This window comes from Capricornis sumatraensis, chromosome 20 (assembly GCF_032405125.1).
Source record: "Capricornis sumatraensis isolate serow.1 chromosome 20, serow.2, whole genome shotgun sequence".
Classification (NCBI taxonomy): Eukaryota; Metazoa; Chordata; class Mammalia; order Artiodactyla; family Bovidae; genus Capricornis; species Capricornis sumatraensis.
In genome coordinates this window covers 66,827,596-66,842,553 of record NC_091088.1, presented here as the reverse complement: position 1 = coordinate 66,842,553, position 14,958 = coordinate 66,827,596, and the positions used below count along the sequence as shown (strand labels likewise).

The 14,958-nt window shown below is 44.0% G+C and overlaps 1 pseudogene; it reads right to left on the bottom strand.

The window, feature by feature from the left end:
* Window positions 1-6,027: 6,027 nt before the first annotated feature.
* LOC138096939 (cationic amino acid transporter 3-like) lies at window positions 6,028-8,938 on the bottom strand (annotated as a pseudogene).
* Between the last annotated feature and the right edge of the window lie 6,020 nt (window positions 8,939-14,958).

Below are 14,958 nucleotides of genomic sequence, written 5' to 3'. Positions count from 1 at the left end.
TTTGTCTCTATGACTCTGACCACTCTAGGTTCTTCATTTCAGTGGAATCAAACAATATTTGTCCTTTACTGTCAGACTTATTTCACTAGGTCCACTAGGTTCCTATCATGGGCACATACCACATTAGCTCATCCACTATTTGATCAATGGGCACTTGGGTTGCTTTCATGTTTTAGTTACTGTGAAAAACACTGCTGTGAACATGAGTGTACACTTGTCTCTTTCCCAGTGTGGTTTCAGTTCTTCTGGGTATATTCTCAGAGATAGAATTGCTGGATCATGTGGATCTAAGATTTTTATCTTCTTGTGATGGAGAAAATGTTGACATATTGAGGTATGGAGAAGTCATCTTGACTTATACACTGTTCAGCATGAACTTTGTGTGAACTAAAACAGCCTGTCCAGCCCTCATTGCTCATCTGCTTTAACCATTGAGGTAAAGGACGTCTGTTTGAAGATAAGAATGAGTAACTCCCTTCTCATGGCATCCATGTTAACACTCCCTGGAAGATAATGTTCCTTTCCCAGACATCAGCTTCCCTGGTGGCTCAGACAGTAAAGAGTCTACCTGAAATATAGGGGACCCCGGTTTGATCCCTGGGTCGGGAAGATCCCCTGAAGAAGTAAACAGCAACGTGCTCCAGTATTCTTGCTGGGAGAATCCTGTGGACAGAAGAGCCTCGTGAGTCTCAGTTCATGGGGTTGCAAAGAGTCAGACATGACTGAGCAGCTAACACTTCCTCACTTTTTCTTCACTTCCCAGGCAGCAGCATGCTGTTCATTGCTTCACTATCTGTAAGTGTAGTAAGTGAGTAAGTATGTCTCTCTTGAAATCTTGCTGAAATATACCATCATGTTGATGTGTGTTCAATGTTTGGATAGGATGTAAGACGATGCTGGAAACCATGCTTTAGTGGAGCAGTTCCCAAGAGCTGAGAATATGTTACCCAGGCTATAATACTCATTTTGGCTCAGAGAAAACTCTTCCCTATTCCAATTTCAGGTTGTTTATTGATTATTTTCATGGATACTTGAATTCACATGATCATCAAGGACGTTGTGAAGGAAAGACTGTAAATCTGGGAACCCTGCTTACTACCGTCTCCCTCCCAGCCCTTTTACATGACTCAACTTCCCACAGCCTGCACATCACTTGAATTGTTCCAGGGTGGGGGATCCCGAAGCCCAGCTGGACCCCAACCAGGAGAAGGACAGCTTAACATCTCTGATGTGAATTCAGGCAACACAAGCATGGAACAAGCATTGTGCCTGGTGTCCAGCCTTGCACAGAGGGATGGAAGAAGATAAAGGGGAGGGTGCCTTGGTCTTCTTCCAGGAGCTCTGTTGGCTGGGAGAGCTGAGCACAGAGACAGAGAAGTGACACTTGCTGTAAGAGGCCAGGAGCTCTAGTCTTCGGTGAAGGAAAACCTGGGAGCAGGAAGGAGTGGTGAATAGGGGCGTGAGGGTACTGGTGAAGGGCTGACTAGATTCTGACCTGCCTCAAGAGACCCACATGCAAAAACATCGGGCACAGACCTTCCAAATGGGACTTAAATGTAGTAGCTGACTCTTTGTTGTTGTTACTCAGTCGTGTCTGACTCTTTGCGGCCCCATGGACTGCAGCCCGCCAGGCTCCCCTGTCTGTGGGATTCTCCAGGTAAGAATGCTGGAGTGGGTTGCCATGTTCTTCTCCAGGGGATCTTTCTGGCCCAGAGATCGAACCTGTGTCTCCTGCTTGGTAGGCGAATTCTTTACCACTGAGCTGCCTGGAAAATTCCAGTTGACTATTCAGTTCAGTTGAGTCGCTCAGTTGTGTCCAACTCTTTGTGACCCCATGAATCGCAGCACGCCAGGCCTCCCTGTCCATCACCAACTCCTGGAGTTCACTCAGACTCACATCCATTGAGTCGATGATGCCATCCAGCCATCTCATCCTCTGTCATCCCATTCTCCTCCTGCCCCCAATCCCACCCAGCATCAGAGTCTTTTCCAATGAGTCAACTCTTCACATCAGGTGGCCAAAGTACTGGAGTTTCAGCTTTGGCATCGTTCCTTCCAAAGAAATCCCAGGGCAGATCTCCTTCAGAATGGACTGGTTGGATCTCCTTGCAGTCCAAGGGACTCTCAAGAGTCTTCTCCAACACCACACTTCAAAAGCATCAATTCTTCAGCCCTCAGCCTTCTTCACAGTCCAACACTCACATCCATACATGACCACTGGAAAAACCATAGCCTTGACTAGACAGACCTTTGTTGGCAAGTAATGTCTCTGCTTTTGAATATACTATCTAGGTTGGTCATAACTTTTCTTCCAAGGAGTAAGCGTCTTTTAATTTCATGGCTGCAGTCACCATCTGCAGTGATTTTGGAGCCCCCCAAAATAAAGTCTGACACTGTTTCCACTCTTTCCCCATCTATTTCCCATGAAGTGATGGGACTGGATGTCATGATCTTTGTTTTCTGAATGTTGAGCTTTAAGCCAACTTTTTCACTCTCCTCTTTCACTTTCATCAAGAGGGTTTTTAGCTCCTCTTCACTTTCTGCCAGAAGGGTGGTGTCATCTGCATATCTGAGGTTATTGATATTTCTCCTGGCATTCTTGATTCCAGCTTGTGTTTCTTCCAGTCCAGCGTTTCTCATGATGTACTCTGCATAGAAGTTAAATAAGCAGGGTGACAATATACAGCCTTGACGTCCTCCTTTTCCTGTTTGGAACCAGTCTGTTGTTCCATGTCCAGTTCTAACTGTTGCTTCCTGACCTGCATCCAGATTTCTCAAGAGGCAGGTCAGGTGGTCTGGTATTCTCATCTCTTTCAGAATTTTCCACAGTTTATTGTGATCCACACAGTCAAAGGCTTTGGCATAGTCAATAAAGCAGAAATAGATGTTTTTCTGGAACTCTTTTGCTTTTTCCATGATCCAGCGGATGTTGGCCATTTAATCTCTGGTTCCTCTGCCTTATCTAAAACCAGCTTGAACATCTGGAAGGTCACGGTTCATGTATTGCTGAAGCCTGGCTTGGAGAATTTTGAGCATGACTTTACTAGCATATGAGATGAGTGCAATTGTGCAGTAGTTTGAGCATTCTTTGGCATTGCCTTTTTGGGATTGGAATGAAAACTGACCTTTTCCAGTCCTATGGCCACTGCTGAGTTTCCCAAATTTGCTAGCATATTGAGTGCAGCACTTTCACAGCCTCATCTTTCAGGATTTGAAATAGCTCAACTGGAATTCCATCACCTCCACTAGCTTTGTTCATAGTGATGCTTTCTAAGGCCCACTTGACTTCACATTCCAGGATTCTGGCTCCAGTTGAGTGATCACACCATTGTGATTATCTGGGTCGTGAAGATCTTTTTTTGTACAGTTCTTCTGTGTATTCTTGCCACCTCTTCTTAATATGTTCTGCTTCTGTTAGGTCCATACCATTTCTGTCCTTTATCGAGCTCATCTTTACATGAAACGTTCCCTTGGTATCTCTAATTTTCTTGAAGAGATCTCTTGTCTTTCCCATTCTGTTGTTTTCCTCCATTTCTTTGCATTGATCGCTGAAGAAAGCTTTCTTATCTCTTCTTGCTATTCTTTGGAACTCTGCATTCAGATGTTTATATCTTTCCTTTTCTCCTTTGTTTTTCACCTCTCTTCTTTACACAGCTATTTGTAAGGTCTCCCCAGACAGCCATTTTGCTTTTTTGCATTTCTTTTCCATGGGGATGGTCTCGATCCATATCTCCTGTAGAATATCATGAACCTCATTCCATAGTTCATCAGGCAGTCTATCTATCAGATCTAGGCCCTTAAATCTATTTCTCACTTCCACTGTATAATCATAAGGGATTTGATTTAGGTCATACCTGAATGGTCTAGTGGTTTTCCCTACTTTCTTCAATTTGAGTCTGAATTTGGTAAATAGGAGTTCATGATCTGAGCCACAGTCATCTCCTGGTCTTGTTTTTGTTGACTGTATAGAGCTTCTCCATCTTTGGCTGCAAAGAATATAATCAATCTGATTTTGGTGTTGACCATCTGGTGATGTCCATGTGTAGAGTCTTCTCTTGTGTTGTTGGAAGAGGGTGTTTGCTATGACCAGTGCATTTTCTTGGCAAAACTCTATTAGTCTTTGCCCTGCTTCATTCCGTATTCCGAGGCCAAATTTGCTGTTACTCCAGGTGTTTCTTGACTTCCTCCTTTTGCATTCCAGTCCCCTATAATGAAAAGGACATCTTTTTTGGGTATTAGTTCTAAAAGATCTTGTAGATCTTCATAGAATTGTTTAACTTCAGCTTCTTCAGCATTACTGGTTGGGGCATAGACTTGGATTACTGTGATATTGAATGGTTTGCCTTGGAGACAAACAGAGATCATTCTGTTGTTTTTGAGATTGCATCCAAGTACTGTATTTTGGACTCTTTTGTTGACCATGATGGCTACTCCATTTCTTCTGAGGGAGTCCTGCCCACAGTAGTAGATATAATGGTCATCTGAGTTAAATTCACCCATTCCAGTCCATTTTAGTTCACTGATTCCTGGAATGTCGATGTTCACTCTTGCCATCTCTTGTTTGACCACTTCCAATTTGCCTTGATTCGTGGATTGACATTCCAGGTTCCTATGCAATATTGCTCTTTACAGCATCAGACCTTGCTTCTATCACCAGTCACATCCACAACTGGGTATCGTTTTTGCTTTGGCTCCATCCCTTCATTCTTTCTGTAGTTATTTCTCCACTGATCTCCAGTAGGATGTTGGGCACCTACTGACCTGGGGAGTACCTCTTTCAGTATCCTATCATTTTGCCTTTTCGTACTGTTCATGGGGTTTTCAAGGCAAGAATACTGAAGTGGTTTGCCATTCCCTCCTCCAGTGGACCACATTCTGTCAGACCTCCTCACCATGACCCGCCCGTCTTGGGTTGCCCCGCAGGCATGGCTTAGTTACATTAACTTAAAAAAAAAAAAAAACTGAAGTATAATTGATTTAAAATACTCCAATCTTTAAAAAAGCCAGCTACACAAGATGTAATGAAGTGGCTTATGCTTTTGTGGAGAGTTTAGTTCTTTTTTATGGCTGAGCAGTTGTTTCCTGTGTGCAGGTTGATATCTTTGTTTCTTTCTCTGATTGCTGATTACATTGTGGTACTTTCTTGGTGAAAATTTATCTTGCTGCACACTTATGAAGCATGCACTTTTCTGTATACATACTATAATTTTTAAATTTTACATAAAAACTGGACAACATTGGGAGTTCCCTAGAAGTCCAGTGGTTAGAACTTGGAGATTTCACTGCTGTGGCCCCAGGGTTCATTCTCTGGTTGGTGAACTAAGTTCCTAAAAGCCATTTGCTGAGGCAAAAAAAAAAAAAAAAAAGTACAACTTTAAAGTCAGTCCATGGAATTCTCCAGGCCAGAATACTGGAGTGGGTAGCCTTTCCCTTCTCCAGGGGATCTTTCCAACCCAGCAATTGAACCCAGGTCTCTTGCGTTGCAGGCAGATTCTTTACCAGCTGAGCCACAAGGGAAGCCCTATGGGGATTGAGATTGGGCTCAAAATCAGGGAGTCATAGCCAACAGCAGAGTAAATGTGAGTGAGCGATTGGAAAATTACCAGGAGGAGACTTCTTGGTCAATCCGCCTACAATGCAGGAGACCTGCATTTGATCCCTGGGTTGGGAAGATCTCCTGGAGAAGAGAAAGGCTACCCACTCCAGTATTCTGGCCTGGAGAATTCCATGGACTATATAGTCCATGCCATGGGATTACAAAGATTCAGACACGAGTGAACGACTGAACTGAACTGACATAGTCCATGGGGTCACAAAGAGTTGGACGTGACTGAGTGACTTTCACTTTCAAAGTCACTTTGTCCACTGGCAAAAAATTCATGGCTGTAAATGCATCCCACATTCACACTCCATAGAGGCTCAGAGTGTCCTTGAGCCAGCAGACCCTCCAGTGCATGGGGGAATGTCACACAGCATCCATCTTAACCATCCTGTGGTTAAGATGACTCAGCAGCAGGGTTGTTTTTGTCAGGTCTTGGAGGTGGAGGCTGGTGGCTCTTGCTCATTGTTCTCCTCCAAGCTGTGATGGATCCCGTATCCGAAGTATATGACAGATCCTAGTAGGGAAACGAGACAGTGAGAAGGAAGAGTAGGCACTCTCCTCACTTACAAATGCCCAATAGGGCTCCTATTATGGCGTCTGACACAGTTCAGGGGAGAAGTAGTAATATGATGGTTGTTTTCAGTCATTCAAGGAGTCTTATTTTCCAAGGAAGCTTCTTACCAATGGCTGTCCAGATGCCAAATAGGGTCCAGGTCCTAGGAGTCATCAGCATCATCAAGTAAATATTCACAAAGATGCTCACCAGTGGGAGGACAGGCAGAGCAGGGACCTGTGGGCAGAGTCAGTTCATCCCTGAACACACCCAGATGTCCGAGAGGGAGACCCTACCTCACGTGGGAGGGAAGACTTTCATTCTATTCAGGCTCTGCCTTCAGTGCCTACTGAGGTTGGGTATATAAAGCACCGAGTGTGGATCAGGGATGCATTCATTGGTTTCAGTAACTCCTCTTCTTCCCTGGTCCTGAAAGGGTGTTTAGACCTAAAGCACACAGACCCTCTTCACTGAAGGTGGACACTTTGGGCACAGAAGGTAGCCTACCTTGAAGTGAAGAGGAGAGGGGTTCTGGGGCTGCCTCCAGATGATGACCTTGACCCCCCAGTAATGAGCAGCAGCAGCAGCACAGCCACTGTTATGTGCACGGGGTCTCCAGAGATCGCATGTCTGGGCCACTGGGCCAAGATCAGGATCAACATGGTCAGCAGAACTGCAGGGGTCAAGGAGGAGGAGAACAGGCTGGACTCCAGAAGACCAAGATGTCAGGATCTCGGGTCAGATCCCTTCCCAGCCTGCCCACATCAGGAAGGGCCACCATAGCTACAAGTCTCCTCTACTGAAAAAGACAAATTCCCACCTTATCTTGTCAATTTAGGAATATGACCAAAGAGAAATTCCACTGGTCCACCAAGCAGGGAAGAACATCCATAGACAATCTGCCCAGATTTCAGAGTGGGGGTGGTGCTGATGGGGTCACACAGTCTTTAGGATGTTTGAAGTTCCTGCCTCAGGTACAGAGTCCATAGAACGTTCTTCAACTTCAGTCCTCATCTCAACTTCCTCCTCTGTTTTCTCCTTCTTGCTTGAATTCTCACCTGGCTGAATTAGTGGCATTATGGCAAAATTAACAGTAGCCTCTATTCATCCAACATCAGACAATATAACCTATCCTTTTCCTCAGTTAAGCAGAGCAGGACATTCAGAAGGCAGAAGAGAATTAATCCCCATCAATCTCCACAAGTCCAAAGCCCAAGGTCAAGGTGTAGTGGAGTCTCACCTGAGGATAAGAACAGAAAAAGGCACCAGGGAGTAAGCAAGCAGAGTTCCAATTGACACGAGGTCCACAAACTCAGTGAGCTTGAAGAGTAATGCCATGACCCCTAGAAGGAGGGCAAAACAAGGTGGGGAGAGAGTGAAAAATATTTGGAAACATGCATGTTAAGGAAGTTGATCAAAGAAAGAGTGGATTTTTGTCTATTCACCTGCAAGATTTCCAGAAGCCAAGATGGCCATGATAGGGTTGCCTGTATGATCAGGCAAGTCCATGGAAAAGGAGCCCATCGTCTGCCATTGCAAAGATCAACCAAGGTGTGGTGAACATGGTACCCAGGAGGCTGGAAGAAGAGAAAATGGGGACTTGTGTGAGGACATGCAGAAACAGGAGCAACTGGGTCTTCTGCTCCCTACTCTACATGGGGCAAAATGTCCTTCCTTCTTGTCTCTCAATCTCAAGGGCTGGGATACCTCAGCATCTGACAGTTGATGGAGAGAAAACCATGACACTGACCTGGATGTAAGGGCACAGAGGATGCCAACAGCTGTGAAATATCTGGCAGGGCCCCACTCAACATGAAGAAAAGCCTGCGACAAGGGGCTCTCAGGGTGAATCTGGTAGTAGAGCACCATGAAGGTGAGTGCCGCCCAGACACCAAAATACACCAAAAAGCAGATGAAGATCGTTATGATCTTGAAGGGGATGGAATGCTGAGGATTTAGGGCTTCTTCCTCTGCTAGAAGGGAGGAGGTAACACACTGAGGTGAAATCACAAAGTCGAAATCCCTCCTCTATGTGCAAAAGCTAGCTAACCTTCTCCCAACCCCTAAGCCCAAGGGCAGCCCAAACTCTGCCCAAATCCCTGATAAGACACATCGTGACCATGTTACCTCTAGTGGCAATGGAATTAAAACCAAGAAACCCATAGAAAGACATTGCTGCTCTGTGGATAATCCCATCAAAGCCAAAGGGCACAAACCCTTCAGAACCCAGATCGTCCAACCTATCGTGAGAGAAGGAATGAGGAAGAATGTGGGTGAGGTGGGTTCAGCCATCTCTACTGGACTCCTCCCTTAATACCACAAGTCCTGGGCTCCAGATCCCCTGACACCAGGATCCATCAGCCCAGGTCTCTTTAGTCCCCGCCATGTTCCCAGCTCTGTACCATAATGTGCAGGCATTACAATGGCCAAGAGAACCCTCCTAACCTAGAGGTGTCAGTGGATTCAGATGTGTTCAGTTTGTAGTCCTGTTCTGTGGGCTTCCAGTTGTGCAGGTCTCTCTTAATGAAGCCAGAGAGGATGAAGAAACTGAGAACCAAAATGTTGATGCCTGTGAACACTTTGTAAAGCAGGGTCAACTCACAAGCTCTCAGAACCAGTACTCCTGTGGGAAAGATGGAATATGAGACATCCGAAATAACTAAATCCATAGACACAGAAGGCAGACCAGTGGTTGCCAGGGGTTGAGGCTTGTGGAGGTATGGCCAGTGGACCGACAGTGTCTGCTCAGTGGGTGTGGGGTTTCCTTTTGGGGTGATGACCATGTTTGAAACTAGACAGAGGTGATAGTTACACTCCATTATGAGTATACTAAGTTCAGTTCAGTTCAGTTCAGTCACTCAGTCGTGTCCGACTCTTTGCGACCCCATGAATCGCAGCACGCCAGGCCTCCCTGTCCATCACCAACTCCCGGAGTTCACTCAGACTCGCGTCCATCAAGTCAGTGATGCCATCCAGCCATCTCATCCTCGGTCGTCCCCTTTTCCTCCTGCCCCCAATCCCTCCCAGCATCAGAGTTTTTTCTAATGAGTCAACTCTTTGCATGAGGTGGCCAAAGTACTGGAGTTTCAGCTTTGGCATCATTCCTTCCAAAGAAATCCCAGGGCTGATCTCCTTTAGAATGGACTGGTTGGATCTCTTTGCAGTCCAAGGGACTCTCAAGAGTCTTCTCCAACACCACAGTTCAAAAGTATCAATTCTTCGGCACTCAGCCTTCTTCACAGTCCAACTCTCACATCCATACATGAGCACATATGTGTTAGTATACTGTACTGGTGTTTTTCTTTCTGGCTTACATCACTCTGTATAATAGTCTCCAGTTTCATTCACCTCATTAGAGTTGATTCAAATGTATTCTTTCTAATGGCTGACTAATATTCCATTGTGTATATGTGTAGGAGATTTCTGGAGATTACGAGTGAAATGACATAAAACAAGACACACATACAAGAGACAGACACCACTCTGGCCAGAGGAAAAATAATAACTGCGCAAGCAAGCAGGCTTGCGGTTTATTTTTATACAGCCCCCCTGGACAGAATTCCAGACTGTATGACCAAACTTGTTTAGTACAGCGCATGTGCATAAATGTTATCGTACAGCAAAAGGGAGTGAAATTCCGGCTTACTGCAGAGTCTGTCCAGAGCCCTTATCACAAGAAGGGAACGTTCCCTTATTTGCAAGGGACCATTAATCTCAAGGCTGTGTCCTTCTCCTTGGCAGAACATCCTGTTTGCAAGCAGCACATCTCCACTTTCCCTATTGTGGTTGCATTAACCCTTCAATATGTACCACAGCTTTCTTATCAATTCGTCTCCTGTTGGACATCTAGGTTGCTTCCATGTCCTGGCTATTATAACCAGTGCTGCAATGAACATTGGGGTACACGTGTCTCTTTCCATTCTGGTTTCCTCAGTGTGTATGCCCAGCAGTGGGATTGCTGGGTCATATGGCAGTTCTATTTCCAGGTTTTAAGGAATCTTCACACTGTTCTCCATAGTGGCTGTACAAGTTTGCATCCCCACCATGTTCATGGGGTTCTTAAGGCAAGAATACTGAAGTGGTTTGCCATTCCCTTCTCCACTGGACCACATTTTGTCAGAACTCTCCACATGACCCGTATGTCTTGGGTGGCCCTATATGGCATGGCTTAGTTTCATTGAGCTAGACAAGACTGTGGTCCACATGGTTAGATTGGTTAGTTTTCTTTGATTGTGGTTGAAGTCTGTCTGCCCTCTGATGTCCTCTCTCTGTGCCTACCATCTTACTGGGGTTTGTCTTACCTTGGACATGGGGTATCTCTTCACAGCTACTCCAGCAAAGTGCAGCAGCTGCTCCTTACCTTGGATGTGGGGTATTTCCTCTTGGCCGCTTGCCACTCCAGTGAAATGATATGGACTTAACAGAAGCAGAAGATATTAAGAAGAGGTAGCAAGAATACACAAAAGAACTACAAAAAAGATCTTCATGATCCAGATAATCACGATGGTGTGATCACTCACCTGGAGCCAGGCATCCTGGAATGTGAAGTCAAGTGGGCCTTAGGAAACATCACTATGAACAAAGCTAGTGGAGGTGATGGAATTCCAGTAGAGCTATTTCAAATCCTGAAACATGATGCTGTGAAAGTGCTTCACTCAACATGCCAGCAAATTTGGAAAACTCAGCAGTGGCCACAGGACTGGAAAAAGTCAGTTTTCATTCCAATCCCAAAGACAGGCAATGCCAAAGAATGCTCAGACTACAACACAATTGCACTCATCTCACATGCTAGTAAAGTAATGCTCAAAATTCTCCAAGCCAGGCTTCAGCAATACATGAACCGTGAACTCCCTGATGTTCAAGCTGGTTTTAGTAAAGGCAGAGGAACCAGAGATCAAATTGCCAACATCCTCTGGATCATGGAGAAAGCAAGAGAGTTCCAGAAAATCATCTATTTCTGCTTTATTGACTATGCCAAAGCCTTTGACTGTGTGGATCACAGTAAACTGTGGAAAATTCTGAAAGAGATGGGAATACCAGACCACCTGACCTGCCTCCTGAGAAATCTGTGTGCAATTCAGGAAGCAACAGTTAGAACTGGACATGGAACAACAGACTGGTTCCAAATAGGAAAAAGAGTTCATCAAGGCTGTATATTTTTACCCTGCTTATTTAACTTCTATGCAGAGTACATCATGAGAAATGCTGGACTGGATGAAGCACAAGCTGGAATCAAGATTGCCGGGAGAAATATCAATAACCTCAGATATGCAGATGACACCACCCTTATGGCAGAAAGTGAAGAACTAAAGAGCCTCTTGATGAAAGTAAAAGAAGAGTGAAAAAGTTGGCTTAAAGTTCACAAAACTAAGATCATGGTATCCGATCTTGTCACTTCATGGGAAATAGATGGGGAAACATTGTCAGACTTTATTTTGGGGGGCTCCAAAATCACTGCAGATGGTGACTGCAGCCATGAAATTAAAAGACACTTGCTCCTTGGAAGGAAAATTATGACCAACCTAGACAGCATATTAAAAAGCAGAGACATTATTTTGTCAACAAAGGTATATCTGGTTAAGGCTATGGTTTTTCCAGTAGTCATGTATGGATGTGAGAGTAGACTATAAAGAAAGCTGAGTGTCGAAGAATTGATGCTTTTGAACTGTGGTGTTGGAGAAGACTCTTGAGAGTCCCTTGGACTGCAAGGAGCTCCAACTAGTCCATCCTAAAGAAGATCAGTCCTGAGTGTTTGTTGGAAGGAATGATGCTAAAGCTGAAACTCCAGTACTTTGGCCACCTCATGCGAAGAGGTGATCATTGGAAAAGACTCTGATGCTGAGAGGGATTGGGGGCAGGAGGAGAAGGGGACGACAGAGGATAAGATGGCTGGATGGCATCACTGATTCGATGGACATAAATTTGGGTGAACTCTGGGAGTTGGTGATGGACAGGAGGCCTGGCGTGCTGCGATTCGTGGGGTCGAAAAGAGTCGGACACGACTGTGAGACTGAACTGGACTGAACTGAAAGGAAATTATAGAAAGTTTGTGGAAAAGGAGCTTTAAAAAAGACTTCTTTTCTGGCTTCCGGACTGGATAAGATGGGGATAAATTTAAACCTAGTGAATTTTAATATTAAAAGTAAGCTTGTGCAGATATAAAGTTTTGTTTCCTAGTTTTGATAACAGTAATACACTGTTGTAAGTGTCTGTATTTGTTTTTGAAATATTTTATTGTCACTTTGGTAGATGGATAATTATTGTTTCACGGAGACCTATGATCCTCTTTGATGAAATATTTGCGGGCTTTAATCAAATTTTAACTGAAGTAGTTTTTTGACCTCTAGCTAATTTGAGAATTTTTTTAGAGAGCCCCTGAAGCATCTCAAATAAAGATATTAAACTCATTATAAATAGACATATAATTACATGAGTGTCATTGTGAAACAAGTGACGATAAACCTTCTAAGGTTATAGTGGAAGGATAAATGTTATTAATGTATGTTCTAAAAATCATATGAAATTCCTAAAAATCTGATATGTCCTGGTAAATTGTCATCAGTCATAATTCTAGTTATTATATTAAAAAACCGGATGTTACAGAAATAGCTCTTTTCTTTAACATTAAAAAAAATAAAAAAATTTTGTTTTTTTTAGCGGCACCACATAGCGATGGGCTTTTAGTTTTTTGTGGTTCAAAGTGCAGAATCCTAACCACTGGACCGCCAGGGAAGTTCCTCTTTTCTTTTTAATTACCTTGATTGTTATTTAAATTCATCAACAGAGTCAAACACCTCACCTCTGAAATTTTACATAGGTTATGTAAGGACTCATCCTGTGTCTTATTTCTCCACTTATTTGGCAAGCCTTTAGATCGTTAGAGGGAAGGTTAGGTAATTTTTCCAGGTTTACATGGCCAGTAAAGTGAGGAGGAGGCATGGGGTGAGGGGAGAGGAATGTGTGAAGCGTGGAGGGTGTCCACGTTGTACCCTTGTCCCTGGAAAGACAGCAAATCCTCAGTCATCTCCCAAACCCCTTCCTCACCTTCTTGCGCTGCTCACAACCACTCAGTGACTCTCTGCCCTGTGGGAACCACCCATTTTTTTTAATGAATTTCTGTGGAGTAAAACTTCCATGATTCACTCTGTCTCCTGCTTCTGCCAACTGTTTTATCCCCCTAATCAATCTACACCAAGAATAATCATTTCAAAAAGCCTTCACAGCTTTCTATGAGACACCCACCTACATCCATCACTTCATGATTTTCATATGAAAGTGAGGCCAGATCAAGGGAAGATGTTCTCATCTCACAGAACCCTTCACCACCTCCCCTCCCATTCTCTTCTCTCTCCTCTTCCCAATTTCTCTCTGCATTTCTTTTCTCCTGCAACATGATCTAGGATGCAGCACTGATAGATGAGACATGGCTTTAAAGACTCATTCTCTATTCTAAGTAGTTTAACAAAATATTTCCCCCTCCAAAGCAAATACTGTGGTCTCCCTTTGATAATTCCTGGTAAATAAAAGATTCCTCATCTTGGGTCATGTAAAATATTACAGATAGGTCCGAATTTTTCATTATATGGCTCATCGAATATAGTTGAGCACTTACTGTGTTCCAGACACCGTTTCAGCTACTGGGAAGCATAAAGGGGTCAAGTGTCATGGTCTGAAGGCAACTCTGCTCTTTCAAATTCATAGGTTGATGTCTTAACCCCTAGGATCTTGGAACGTGACTATATGTGGTGGAAGGGTGGTTTGGTGGTTAAGATCTACCTTCCAATCCTGGGGACGGGGGTTTGATCCTTTGTCTGGACTAAGCCCACCTGGCAACTACTGAGCCTGAGTACCACAAATAAGACCTGATGCAGCCAAAAATAAATAAATGTGAGACTTCAATGAAGAAAAGACTTCCCTGGTGGCTCAGAGAGTAAACAACCTGCCTGCAACGTGAAAGACCTGAATTCAATCCTTGAATCAGGAAGATCTCCATTCCAGTATTCTTGCCTGGAGAATCCCATGGGTAGAGGAGCCTGGAGGGCTACAGTCCGTGGGGTCGCAAAGAGTTGGAAATGACCGAAGCGACTAACACTGCACATTTCAAATGCACAATATTACTTTAAAATGAGATAATTAAGGTTAAACAAAGTTATAAGGCAAATTGGAAGTGGTCAAACAGGAGATGGCAAGAGTGAACGTTGACATTTTAGGAACCAGCGAACTAAAATGGACTGGAATGGGTGAATTTAACTCAGATGATCATTATATCTACTACTGTGGGAAGGAATCCCTCAGAAGAAATGGAGTAGCCATCATGGTCAACAAAAGAGTCCGAAATACAGTACTTGGATGCAATCTCAAAAACAACAGAATGATCTCTGTTCGTTTCCAAGGCAAACCATTCAATATCAGAGTAATCCAAGTCTATGCCCCAACCAGTAATGCTGAAGAAGCTGAAGTTGAACAGTTCTATGAAGACCTACAAGACCTTTTAGAACTAACACCCAAAACAGATGTCCTTTTCATTATAGGGGACTGGAATGCAAAAGTAGGAAGTCAAGAAACACCTGGAGTAACAGGCAAATTTGGCCTTGGAATGTGAAATGAAGCAGGGCAAAGACTACTAGAGTTTTGCCAAGAAAATGCACTGGTCATAGCAAACACCCTCTTCCAACAACACAAGAGAAGACTCTACACATGGACATCACCAGATGGTCAACAACAAAATCAGATTGATTATATATTCTGCAGCAAAAGATGGAGAAGCTCTATACAGTCAACAAAAACAAGACCAGGAGCTGAC